Source organism: Beta vulgaris, chromosome 9, assembly GCF_026745355.1.
Source record: "Beta vulgaris subsp. vulgaris cultivar EL10 chromosome 9, EL10.2, whole genome shotgun sequence".
NCBI lineage: Eukaryota > Viridiplantae > Streptophyta > Magnoliopsida > Caryophyllales > Amaranthaceae > Beta > Beta vulgaris.
Genome location: NC_079210.1, coordinates 39,214,096 through 39,228,804, shown reverse-complemented (window position 1 = coordinate 39,228,804; position 14,709 = coordinate 39,214,096). Strand labels below are relative to the sequence as shown.

Here is a 14,709-nt window from a genome sequence, read left to right as displayed (position 1 = left end):
TAAATGGACTTTTTTTTGTAGTGATGGGTATTCGATTGCCATGTAACCTGACTCTCCACATTTACAACATCCCCACCACCACCGCCAATATTGCCCCCCACTGCACTCCCGCATTGCCATGTAGGCGTAAGACAACAGATGGAAGCCTAAAAATCTACACAATAGTTACATTATACCTAAGCCCTTCTCCACCCCCTGCCCAGCGTACCAGCCCTCCCCCACCCCCTGCCATCCCTACCTCACCCATTGCCAGCCCTCCCCCACCCCTGCCCAGCATCCCCAGCCTTCCTCTACCCTATGCCAACCCTCCCCCACCCATTGCCAGCCCTTCCCCACCCCCTATCTTGCCTCTCAACCTTCCCCCACCCCCTGCCAAACATCCACAACCCTCCCCACCCCCTGTCAGCCCTTCCCCACCACCTGCCCAGCACCCCCACCACTACCCACCCTCCCTCAGCCCTCCCCCACCCCTTACAATCACTGTTTCAGCTAATACAAGCATATTTTACAACAAAAAATAGAAATTGATTTCAAAAACCAATGAAATTAAACAAAAATTAGAGAAATGTAAAAGAGGAGAGATAGTAAGAGGGGATTTACCGAAAGAGAGTGAGAGAAGGGATGCTCCACAAACAATGAAGTAGTGGAGGAGAGAAGAAGGAGCGCAAGGTGGTGCAGCTGCGTGGTGGTGGAGCACTGGTGGTGGCGTCAATTCAGTTGGTGCATCGTCGTGGCGGTGCGCGCTGGTGGTGCGTGAAATGCATGGTGGTGGCGCACTGGTGGTGCGTGGGTCAATGTGGTGGCGGAGGTAGGGTTCGCGCAAGGAGAAGTTCGCTCGTGAATTTTGTGTAAGGGAGGGAAATTAAAATGGGGGTACTGTATGTATGCGCGCAATTAGTATAAAAAAAAATTGAAAGTAAGGGTTTCGATTAGCCCAAAAACCGTAGCCCATCATACAGTACGAAGGGCTGCGTTTTCTTGTTAACCGCAACCCTTCACTAAAATGGTTGCGGTTTTCAAGAAAACCGCAGCCCTTCATACAAGAAGGGTTGCGTTTTAAAAAAACGTAGCCCTTCCAGCGTCGCCCTTCCTTTTTTCCCACTAGTGATTTGCGCTCAAATACATCCAAAATGATCCTTATCAATGTAGCTTGCTTCCAATTGCTCCTAAGTACTCAAGCTTGTCCAATAATGCTCCAATTATATTCTCGCTACCTGAAATTCATCAAAGAATATGAAAAACGGACAAGAGGAGTAATACTTTGCAGATTAAGTAAAAGCATGCAATTATGAACTACAATGCACCTAAATGCTCCTAGAATGCAACTAAAACCTATATAAAAATATGACACATCATGGATAATGTCTTTCGTTTGCATACTCTGGAGCATTTGGAAATTGCGTAATGACCAAGTGTTTCATCAACAACGTCCAACAATACACTCAATTTCTTCCCAACTACAGAAGAGTACGAGACAACATGCTGTTTATGCACAGCAAAATTGCGATCCAACTAGGAACCCCTTGGACCCATTTAATCCACCCGAATTTCATGTTGTACATATAGGGCGGCATGGCTTGGGTAGGCCGTACGAGTAACCGGAGTTACCATGCCCAACAAGGTTCCTTTTGTTGTGCATCCTCCACCATTTTTATGAAAGCAATGGCTTGTCTTAGAGCGCTCTCCTGGGCTACGGAAAAATGTTACGCAGGTAACAGTTTTAACCGATTTCCAGGTGCTTGTCCAACTGTTGTGTTCGAAGCAACGTATGGATGTTAGCATGTGTTGGACCCTTGATCAAACAACTAACGTCATGCCAAGTGGTCAAGGTTTCGCGTACACAGGTGGCCATGGCTCATCAGCTAGCTCGTCGGTGTAGACGACATCATATGGATTTATTTTGACTACTTTATTTTATGTCTCTTTGTTTTTCGTTTATGCAAGTTTACTTGATGTAAAAAAAAAAGTTTTTGCCTATAGAGAACGCATACCTAATACTTGTGGATTGAGGATTGAGAAGTTAAGTTTGTGAAGATTGGAATTGGCATGCAAGCTTTACCAGTTTTGATGACCACACTTTTTCTTTGTAACACTGCCACTAAATCTGCAAGGATTAGAACGATTCCCACTTCTTAATGAGGCAACACTGCATATGCAAGAATTACAAGCTGGCAATGAAGTTTCTTACTAGATCAGGTGTGCATGTCAAACATGAGTACATGTTTAAGTGTATAAGACTAGATCATTCTATAATAATGTCCAAGTTTTAGGTCTAAAATAAAATAAAGTAAAATGTTATGTTATGTGACTATATCCATGCATATTGGAACACTGAGGTGTTGAGGAGCCACATAGGTGCTTCGGGTAAAAAGATGAGTGCAAATAACAAAACACTGTGACCAGGTCACAACCTTGTAAGAGTTCTAATATAGAAGTAGTTTCTTAACGGGCATGTCTAAGTTGTCTAAACTATTGTTTTCTGCAAGATTCAATCACCAACCTTTTTGCTTGCAGAAAAGAAGTTAGGAAATTAATTTATAGGTAGCTTAAGAGTGTATATGCAGGTAGTAAACATGTTTCAAATCTAAGCATAAAACTGCAAGACAATATAAGGAGACATATGCACTTACTAATTAAAAAATTGAGGATCATAAATCCTGAAATTCTATTAATCATTATACAAAGAATTGAATCAAACAAGAATACGTATTATTGTACTACTATCTTTTCCAGAAAAGATTAGATAATTGGATTTTTTAACTAGAATAAAACAAACTTTTGCCTGTTCTCTCACAATTATACAAACTTTTGATTATTTTTTAATAATACAAACTTTTACCTAAAATTCCCCTGGTTGGTCAATATGACCTATAACCTACAAAACCGGTAAAAAAAAATTCAATACTCCCAGCCTTAAACCGCCCCAACTGAACTCCTCCATCAAACTCGAAGAAACACCCTGCCACCACCGTCAGCACCACCAAACCCATAAACTCACAACCACAACTGCCAAAAATAAACACCATCTCCAAAGATGAGCAGCTCATTCAACAGCAGCAACACATCAAAGTTCGACCATCTCCTCCTTCAATTTCTGATGGGTCGTCTTCAATTTCGTCAACAACCTCCTTCTCTCAACCACAACCACCCTTTCCTCTCTCAGTCCTTCGACGACCTCCTCCTTGACTTCGCCAGTCGTCTCTCCGACTTTTCTCTCTCCTCTAACAAAGGAGACTTTATCGATACCGGTGCCGATAACAAAACCCAGCTTTCCAAAGAAGAATCGAAGCTTGAGAAGGAGCTCATTAAGATCATTCTCACTAGAAATACCCAATCTTTGAAACCCAATTCAGGGCAAGCGGTTGCCATTGGAGAACTGAATTCCTACTTCGCCGCTCTCAATCTCGCCTCAACCGACGATGTTTCCCAGCTCCTCTTCCCTGACTGGCGAAACCCCATTGAAAAACCCTTTCTTTGGCTCGGTGATTTCCACCCTTATATCTTCACTAATCTCCTTTGTTCTTTCTTCGATGATGATGACGATGATGATGATTGTGTTGATGAATGTGATGATGGGATGATGTTTCAGTCTCTGGGTAAATCTTGGAATGTGAGGAAAAGTCCTGATGTTTCTCTGGGGCATATCGTCAAACAGATGGAGTGCGGTTTGAGATTGATGTTTCCTTACATTGCGGCGTGGTCTAGGGATGCTCAGGCTGCTTTGGTTGAGAAATTGGTTGTTGGGTGGAGGAGAGATGAGGGAACGAGATAGTGAGTGAGGGGAGAGAGAGATTGGTTTTGTGTGGGGAGGGGTTGGGGAAGTGGTTATGGGGTGGGGGAGGTACTGGGGAAGTGGTTTCGGGGTGGGGGGGAGGGACTGGGTTTGGTTCGTGATAATAAAAAAATATTAGTAATACACATATCATACCGTACCCCTAAGAAAACAAACAAACTAATAATCACTAACACCTAAAAAAAGCAATCAAACTAATTATTAGTAACCCCTAAAAAAGCAAACAAACTAATCATCACTAAGCAAATAATTTTCTTGATATATTGAGAGCTGATTATCTTCTGTTAGACGATGTTGAAATGCAGCATGCGAGTCCGAAGCTTCACCATCATCAGCATCACTAAGCATGAAATTTTCTATATATGTTACCAACTCATTTTCTTCATCCATATCATCCACAACATCTAAAAACCTGTGTATCATCAACATCCACAACAATCTATGTACCATCCACAAGATCCATATTTTCACCATTACCCGATTCACCCATAATTAGTTCACTCAACGGAAACAACATTGTATGAGGTTCATAATATTGACCATAATAATAGACAAGCTCCATAGTTTGATCTTTTTTCTATACATTAACATCACTTGAAGCTATTTCACACTCCATAGTAGTAGCTTGGAATCTTTCGTTAGTATTACTATTATTACGTTGTTCATCGGTAAGGACATAGTTCAATTGCAGTTGCGGCGGCTGCATGATCACGTTGACGTTGCTGATGCTACTACTTGTATGATCAACTTCTCGCCTCATACAAATCACTCCACGACCACGCTTGGTTGTTGCTCGTCTATTTCCTTTGATAAGTTTTTTGGTAATTTGACACAGAACTATATCTTCATTGCATTGGATGATCACGTTGACGATGTTGATGCTACTACTTGTATGATCAACTTCCCGCCTCATACAAATCACTCCACGGCCACGCTTGTTTGTTGCTCGTCTATTTCCTTTGAATAGTTTTTTGGTAATTCGACACAGAACTATATCTTCATTGGGTTATCTTGGTAACAATTGATCATGATCCAAATTTGGAGCAAACGAATACTCGTGCATGGTGTAGTCCACCTTCAATTATCACCAACTTTTTCTTTTTCTTTTCTTTTCCTTTTCTTTTTCTTTTGCTACAAACTTGAAATACTTATCGTAACCAATTATGTTACCATGCTCATCTTCAATCTAGTTGTGGAATTCCCCTCCCCAAGTTCCAACTTTATCAATTCGCCGTATGTAGTTTCTCGTCTGTGTACTTTTTTCATTCAACCGAGTAAAAACATAGTGATGTCACTTCGTCATTTTCTTCGTCCACGCCATTGTTCGAGTGCATATCTACTATGGATAACTCACGTAGATTAACACTGTAAACATCCACGTCGGAGGACGGATAGATCAACGGGAGTTCTTTACCAAAGATTTTTGGTTTCTAAAAGGTAAAAATAAGTTCTTTAACAGTTGGTAGAAATCTGTAGTAATCGGGAACAATACCATTGGTCATGGCTGTTGGTGTTGACTGTTGATGATCGAAAGTTCAAACTAGGTGATGGTTAGAATCCCTCGTGTATATATATATATATATATATATATATATATATATATATATATATATATATAATTATATATATATATATATATATATATATATATATATATATATAGGGACAAGTTCACATGAGAATGCTCCTCACATGAGAAATGAGAATGCATCTCAACTACACGATCGGATTAGAGTTACGATCCTTGTTCATTAGAGTTATATTCCCTAAATAATTTTGAACCCAAAAAAAAATTTATTTTATTTTCTAATATTCTTTTTTTTTTTGAGTTACATCACTTTTTCTTTACATTTACATCACTTTTTCTTTACAGTTACATCACTTTTTCATAAGAGTTGTAAAACTCATTCTCATTTCTCATGTAAGTATGCTTTCTCATATGAACTCTCTTATATATATAGGGCCGACCCAAGCGTTACGGAGGCCCTGTACGACTACCATTAAGCAGGACTTTAGTCAGTGAACATGAACTACTATTTAATAACAACTAGTCTTTAGGCTTCCCCAAGTAATTATAATTTTCATTTATTACCATTTTACTTCATAAATATAACACTAAATATTACTTGGTTTGGTGGTTAAAGCTTTAGTGTATAAGCTTAAGGTTATGGGATCAAATTTTACAAGATGCATTTTCTATTTTTTTTTTTAAATTATATGCGTGTTTATATAAAGTAAACACACTAAGAGATAGCGCCACGTGGTATAGATCCTTGCTTAGGAACACCTTCTAACATATTAATATAGATATGTTGTTAAAGTTATAATCCATAATATAATGATTTTGAATTTTATTTTTGACCTTTTAATAATGAATGATAAAGCAATATTGAAAAAAGAAGATAAAAGGTGGTAAAGAACCATGGAGGATTCGAACTCCTAACTTCACAGTAATTAAAAAAAAGATGCCAACAACGCAAACTAATTCCTTAACTACTCAAACAAATATAACTTTACACATACTTACTATAACAATTAAAACATATAACTTAATTTGGAGGCCTCTCATTTTCCCGAGGCCCTGTGCCGAGGTCCATAATGCACATGCTGGCCGGAATATATATATATATATATTTAATGTAATGCTTCCTACAGGGCTACACCAAATATGAATAGGAAATTGTTTCAAGCTAGGATACCTGCATGAATTTTGGTTAACGTAAACTTCCTATTACTTAATGATTATCTTATGGGTAAGTCGGTTTTTTAAATTTAAATTATATTGTTGTAATTTCTCAACTCATATTTAAAGGATTTTATCCTCGATCAAGTGTAACAAAATAAATATATATGGATAAGTTTATAAAGATAATATATTCAATAATACTAGGTGACCGTACTGTTTTGCTAGAAGCTAAATTATGGTTTGTTGGATTAATGAGATTGGTCCGACTACTAATATTGATTGGGTCCTATGAGGTCACACATTGTAACAAAGGTTAGATAAAAACTCAAATCCATTTTGGAAATGCGAGGGAAACTTGCCAAAGAAAAGCAGATGCGGTCCGAAAAAACCGCATCAGATATAATATCGGATGCGGGTTTTTTTTCGAACCGGATGCGGTTCATGGGACCGCATTCGAAACTCCTCTGCTAAATGCGTTTGCTCAAAAAACCCGCCTATTCTAAACACAATTTGTTTTCCTCCCAAGCAAAAAACTCACTACACGAACAACTTGCGCCACTACCACTACCCACGCCGGCGACTTGCCACCAACTCCGACGACTTGCGCACGTGAAGATTCGCCACCACCAGCTGGGTTAGTTTCGCCCTAATTTCGCGCCACCACTTCTGCCGTAGTTTTACGCCACCACTGCTGCTCCGTAGCTTCATTTCTCCTCCTCCCCTTCCTAACCAACTACATTACCACCTTTTCCTAGCTAGTTAAGTAAAAATTTCATAACTTTTATTGTAATCTCATAAATTTATAATTTATTGTAATTTTATGAATAACTGTTAGTGAAATTAGGTTGCATAATAGTTTAAGGGTTTGAATTTTATTCATTTGAGTTAATTTAATTTCAATTGGAGTAGTTAATTTGATTTAGAGGTTAAAAAACTAGGTCTTTGTGGTAGGATGAGTATGATTGTTATTTTTTTCGTTTAGTTATTTAGTTTAGTTTAGTTTAGTTTAGTTTAGTTTAGTTTAATTTAGTTTAGTTTGGTAATTTATACTAATTTGAACTTTAAACTTTGTTATTGATTATTGAAGCTAGCTAGTGACGAAGTGTTAGTGACAGAGTGTTGACTTCCATTTCCCTATTTACAACCTTATTATTGGTATGTTATCGCTCATACTTAACTTTATTTAATTTCATATATTACTAAATTGGTTTATATGTGTAAATTGGTTTATATGTGCAAATATGTATATATGTATCGTTGAATTAAGATTAGATGTAAGATACTTAACTTTTAGCCGCATGTAATGGCATGTTTAGTTCTTATTAGGATCACTATATGTATTGCAATCAACTAAACTAGCTTCACATGTATTGAAACCCACTTTGGGTAAGTGGATATCATTTTGGGCCGATTTCGGCTTTTCATATTCCATTTCTTTAATTTCTCACTTTTAGCCGCATGTAATGGCATGTTTAGTTCTTATTAGGATCACTATATGTATTGCAATCGACTAAACTAGCTTCACATGTATTGAAACCCACTTTGGGTAAGTGGATGTCATTTTCGGCCGATTTCGGCTTTTCATGTTCCAATTCTTTAATTTCTCACTTTTAGCCACATGTAATAGCGTGTTTAGTTCTTTATTAGGATCACTATATGTATTGCAATCAACTAAACTAGCTTCACATGTATTGAAACCCAATTTGGGTAAGTGGATGTCATTTTGGGCCGATTTCGACTTTTCATGTTCCAATTCTTTAATTTCTCACTTTTAGCCGCATGTAGTGGCATGTTTAGTTCTTATTAGGATCACTATATTTGTAAGAAACCGATTTGGGTACATGAAACTCGTTATGGCCTATTTCTAGTTTTGAACGGGGGTGGGGGACTGTGCAAGGGGTGTGTGTGCAGTTGGGGGGGGGAAGTGCAGGGGTTGTGCAGTGGGGGGGGGGCAGTGCAGGTGCGGGGGTGGGGGGCTTGAAGAAGGTTGGGAGAACAGGAAGATTTCCTAAGTGGAAAGCAATGAAGGTAATTCATGTTGTTTTTCTACTTCTTTCTTTAATTTTACAATAAACAAATATATATGTTTCTTAAATGATTTTTTAATGTAATTCTATAATTAGTGTGCTCAACAACCCGGGGGAACCGAGTGTGGCTACTATGTGTTGAGGTTCATGTTCGATATAGCCTCATGTTGCAAGGAAGTCGGGGATATTGACAAGGTATTATACATGACAGCCCATTTTCGCCTTTTTGGACCTTTTTTGGCCTTTGAAGTTCAATTTACATATTTTTCCATATTTAGACACATGTTAGGACATATATAGTACTAATAGCAACATATATAACCATTAGAGTCAAGAACCACCATTGCTCATGCTTTGAAACCCAATTTGGGTAAATGAAGGTCATTTAAGGCCGATTTTAGACTTTCATGTTCATTTTCATCAAACTCTCACATTTAGCCACACACACACACACAACACACACCAACCACACACACACACACACACACACACACACACCACACCACACACACACACCCACACACACACACACACACACACACACACACACACACACACAGACACACACACACACACACACACACACACACACACACACACACACACACACACACACACATATATATATAGGTTTAAGTTCATATGAGAACCACCCTTATGGTGAGAACCGTGAGAACTACTCATTTTTCCTAGGCTCAAACCTCTGACCTCAGGTAACGATTTCCAAAGACTCACCATCTTATCTAACATCTTTTAGTGATTCATGTTTCCACAAAATTATAGATATGTGTTGTACTCCCTCTGTCCCATAATATAAGTCCTGATTCTGTTTTTACACGGGAATTAAGTTAAATGGAATCTTGTTTTATTTGAATAAAAAAAATTATTTTTATTGAGAAACATTTACATTGTTTTTTTCTTTTTAACAAAAAATAAAAATTATCATTGAATGTTGCATGGTTTAATGTGTAGAGGAGTTCAATGAAGTAAAAAAAGATTCCATTTTGTCATTAATAATGGTGCATTGGAAGCTGAAATTATGATGATATTTTGAATTAAACTATTTTCATGAGGGTATTTTGGGCATAATTCTTGATTGAAAATAGAAATAAGACTTATATTTTGGGACACCTTATAAGGAAACATGACTTATATTATGGGACGGAGGGAGTAATTAGCAATGTTACAATCAATGCCTAGCCATAAAATTTATTTTCCTATTTGATTTCTTTTTTTTGCAATCATCCCTTTGCTCCATTTCATAATGATGTCTTGGATCGACCCCATGACTTATTAGTTATTACTAAGAATTAAGATACATCTATACTAATATATTGGAAGGCGTTCTTAAACAAGGAACGATGCCACATGTCACTCTCCATTAGGATTTTGGAATCCATATATATCACATATAATAAAAAAGTTAAAAATTGCATTATTTTAAAGATTTAATCCCATGACTTCAAGTTCATATGTTAAAGTTTTAACCACTAAACCAAGTTATATTTAGTGTTATCGTTTCAAAGCGAAATATTAATAAATGAAAATGCCATTACTCAAGACGTCGCTCATGCCTAAAAACTAGTTGTAATTTATACAACGCACGTGGCCGAATTGTGAAGCTTGTATTGATTGGACTTCCAAAATCCCAATTCCCAAGCAAGCCATATGAATACTTAGCATGTATAAATGACTTAAGGAAAAAAAAAATTGTGTATTCGCTATCCACTACGTAATATATAAACTAGAGAAAAACATTTATAATTATTTTTTAAAATATTTAATTTTAATGGGGAATCCATTCAATGGCTAGAAATGCATCAAAATTCCTTTTATCATAAGAATTTAGTTAGTTTTACTTAAATTTACATGACATTAAATTTACATGACATCAAATTTTTTTTCCTTTTTTCCTTTCTATCTAAGTCTCAATTAATCTAGAGATTCATATATTTGAGTTGCGACTTCAATTAATTTCAAGATAACTTTTGTATCACTTCTAACCTATTTGATTATTTTTCTTCATTAACTTGCATTTGTTTTTTTGCGGCTAACTTGCACCATTTTTTTAACTGTTCATGATCATGCTTAACATAAATAAAATGTCAAGCTTTGGTATTAAGTTGTTCATCTATAAAAATAAGATACAAAATAGTACAATTGTTCATCCAAAACTGGTCCCAAACAAATATAAAACCCAAACCCAAACCCAAACCAAATTTACTCGACCCAAAACAAACTGATATTCGAACCAAAAGTCACAAAACTAGTTCATAAATGCTGAAAAGTTCTTGTTTTTGTTGCAATAGTTGTGACTGTCAGATTGGACTTTGGAGTATACCAACTTTGACAATGCCCATCAACATTCAATACAATGCAACATTTTTCTACTGCCCTACTACTCTACTCTATGTAAACAGTGGTATAATTTACCACTATAAATATATAAGCGTAAGATTTACATATAGGCATCAGATCAAAATACTTCAATATACAAAACTCTCTCTACTTGTACTCCCTCTGTTTTTTTTATCATTCCTACTCTTTTGTACGCGTCTTCCAATGCATGTTTTAAAACTTAAATATCTTTCATTATATATTAGTAAAAATTATAACGATTAAATATTAATAAAATACTAATTGAGACAAATCAAACAAGACCCCACATGACTATGTTTTTTCTTATAAATTGAGAACATTTGAGAAGATTCTCTCTATGCATGAATAGTGTCAAAATTCCAAGTGAGAAAGATAAAAAAAAACAGAAGGAGTATTATCTTATTTCCATATTTCTCACAACAGTTTTCATATTTTGAATGATCCATATAACCCAAAATCTAATTAGGTACAAATCGTGATGAAACCCGAAACATAAACGGATACATCCGAAGCGTTACTCCAATTTATCTAAGCTAAACTACTATACATTAATAAAATCTACTTATTAGGTACCATATTAATTAAACCTGTATTTTGGTAATATTTTCATTTAAAAGATTAGTAGATTTCAATTACCCTTCAAAATTCCAAAATAGTGAAAGAGATGGATCAGAGTTCTGGCTTGAATTCTCAAAGAGAATAAAATTAGCTCAGTTTAATCAGCTTCGATAATCTGGGGAAAAATTCATCACTTCCATCTCTAAATAATTATTATATTCAATTTAATCATCTAAATATCGTGGTAATTAACCAAATGAAAAAAATATGGGGAAGATGATTGTTGAAAAACTCAATAGAGAATTGAATCACAACTGCCCATCTTCCCCTGAAATTATATATTGCAGGGAACTCTTTCGACTAATTGGTGCATTGTATGCACCAAGTCGATACACACAATCTCTGCTTTTTTTATTATTATTAACAAAAAAAAAATGGTTACCAACCAGATTTATTAGAAAAGGATAGAGAGAAATTAATGGTTTTAATGAAGAAATTGAAGAGAAATGGCGACTGCAGTTTATAATTGTAAGTTGAGTTAGGGTTTTTCTGGGTGGTTCTTTTGAGTTAAAGGTGGATTGAGTTTTGGGCCATGGGACAGTTGGCCTTGGTTTTTTTAATTTTGTTTGAGGAAGCTAAGCCTTGGTTTTTAGTTTTGTTGTAATGGGCTGATTTTGATTTTTGGAATCCGAGAAGTTATACTCCAATTAGTATATCATGAACCCGGGTATATGTGTCTCTTACATGTACCTCCTCTTTCTTTCCCTTCCATGCAACTACTATATAAGGGCATGTTCTTCCTATTTTATTTTCAGTTTAGCTCAATTGCAATCAGTTCAGTTTTAGTAAGTTCTGCTCAATTTCTAATTTAATTATTATCATTACTGTTAGTTATAATTTAATTCAGTTCAGTTAATAGTTCAGTTCAGTTGAGTTCAGTTCAATTCGGTCGTTTTATGCCGAAAAGAACAGGCCCTAAATACCAACAACCATCATAAAACCCAAAAAAACTCCCAAAATCTCTCTCATCCATTTTCTCTCTTCTCAAACCCCCCAAAATATCTCTCATCTATTTTTGTCTCTTTTGAAAAACCCCCCCTCCCCAAAACATCCCTAAAAACCATAATAGCAGCCCAACTTTTTTAAAAAATAGCAAAATATAGCAAAATCAAAGTAGAAAATAACATTGATATCAACAAAGTCTCCACATTCACAAGCAGAAGTTCAATATATGATCATAAAAAGTACGCAAACAAGAAGAAAAAAAAGGTAATTTGAAGTATCAAAACGCAAATTCATGAATATTTTCAACAAAACGAGTTGCATTTGTATTTTTACTATGAAATTTGCTTGAATATTATAGATTTCGCATTCTTAATAACAAATTCAAAGTATAGCATTGAATTTGGGCAAGTTACAACAAATGTGTTTGATTGGCTTGGATATTTACAAAATAGTTGAAAAATGAAGCGAATGTGCAACTTAAAATGTTTAATTTGATCTGTTCAATTGTATATGAAAATATTCAAGTTAACAAACTAAATGTTCAGTTTCTATATGAAAGTGTTCAATGGCATATGTTAAGTTTGAAACGCAAATATTGAACTTAACAAATAAAATACTTCCTCCGTTTTTTTTAGATGTTACACTTTTCAAATCACGGACTCCTAGGTAATTTTTGGAGAGGAGAGAGATAGAGAGAATGAAAAACAAAAGGGCCCTATGTGAACATGTGATAGGAGAGAGATAGAGAGAATGAAAAACAAAAGGGCCCTATGTGAACATGTGATAGGAGAGAGATAGATAGAAGTTATTACCCAAAATAAAATTGTAACATCTAATTTAAAATTTTCTAAAATAGAAAGTGTAACATCTAAAAAAAACGGAGGAAGTAATTCATTTTGTGTACGAAAATGCTCAACTGTGTATATTTGCCTTGAATTCTTAAGAATACGTATACAATCAGTTTGACTTTTTAATTGCATGACTTACTGTACCCACCTACCCTATGTTTAACCCAATACTACATGACCAAATTGAATTACTTTTCATATCCATTTAGTTCCATGAGTAACTACTTCATACAGCAGCTTTAGTACAATAAACATAAAAGTGGGTGGATGTACTCAAAACTCTTGAGGTATAAACTATCTAGAAAATAAATGAAAGAGAAAACATGTATTCTTATTAAATTTATACCAAAGGAAAAAAAGAAAAGAAGATGAACATATTAACTTGCAAAGTTGATTGATTATAAAAATCCTCTAATAAAAAGAAAAGAAAAGAAAAAAAATCAGTTAAATTAACAAAAGAGAATTGAAAAATAAAGTTTTATCTATCCCAAAAACCCAAAAAAATTATGCCAGATTAGCTAATATCTTCTCGAAGAAGAACAACAAAAATTTGGGTATCGTACAATTACCATAACTATTGTTATATATACATATAGAAAGAGGGGTAGATTTTAGTTATGAACTTATGTAATTGTTGAATTGATAATTGAACTTCAATGTGCAATGAAGAATATTAACAGGATTTATGAGTGATTAGCAGATTAAAGTATATATATAATCAAACAGATTTGTACTAGGATTAACAGTTTCACTGGCCTTGTTTATTGGCGTTGTTGTTCGACCTTTGAACTCCATCTTTTAATTTGTATACTCTAATAACAATCTTAAAGCTCGATTAGTAGCAAGTATAATTTGTATTGCTAGCCCATTAATTACGAAGTAGAGGATTGTAATTGTTTCTGTCTAGAAATTAAGGTTAATGATCTGTGCTGAGTAGGTTCTTAACTCAGTAATACGAATCCTGAGCTGGTTATCTGTTCACCAGAGACCTGCACAATACGTTAGACTGCCTCGGGGGTTGTTCCGGGATCACCTCTCCGACGCTCAAGTCAGTAGATGATTGAGGTAGAGAGAGAAAGTGATCAATGTAAAGAGAGATGCTCTGGTTTTTGTAGCTTAGAATTGCCTACCTTTGTTTGATAAGACAACCCTTATTTATAGAGGATAGGAGCCCCAATAAATGAGGGTATTTTAGTCAGCTCCAGCTGGTGGAGGATTTGCTTCCCTAGATGTAGGGGTATTTTAGTCACTTTACCATAGGTGGGTTGGTCAAAGAAATGGGCCCAAACAATTAGCCCCACACCAAGTAATCGGAGTGGAAATCGCCATTTTAGCTCGGTTGATTGGCGGAATAAGGTGATTGCATTTTTGCCGATATTGAGCGGGACCCAAGAATTTTCATGTCGGATCGTA

At 35.7% G+C, this 14,709-nt stretch overlaps 2 non-coding genes across 2 annotated transcripts; both read right to left on the bottom strand.

Annotated features, from left to right (window-relative positions):
• Positions 1-11,549: 11,549 nt before the first annotated feature.
• On the bottom strand, positions 11,550-11,643 carry LOC125493911 (small nucleolar RNA Z103). The gene has a single exon (XR_007270236.1). It is a non-coding gene; the product is annotated as a small nucleolar RNA Z103 (small nucleolar RNA).
• Positions 11,644-11,706: 63 nt separating this feature from the next.
• On the bottom strand, positions 11,707-11,852 carry LOC125493921 (small nucleolar RNA snoR135). The gene has a single exon (XR_007270246.1). It is a non-coding gene; the product is annotated as a small nucleolar RNA snoR135 (small nucleolar RNA).
• Positions 11,853-14,709: the final 2,857 nt, after the last annotated feature.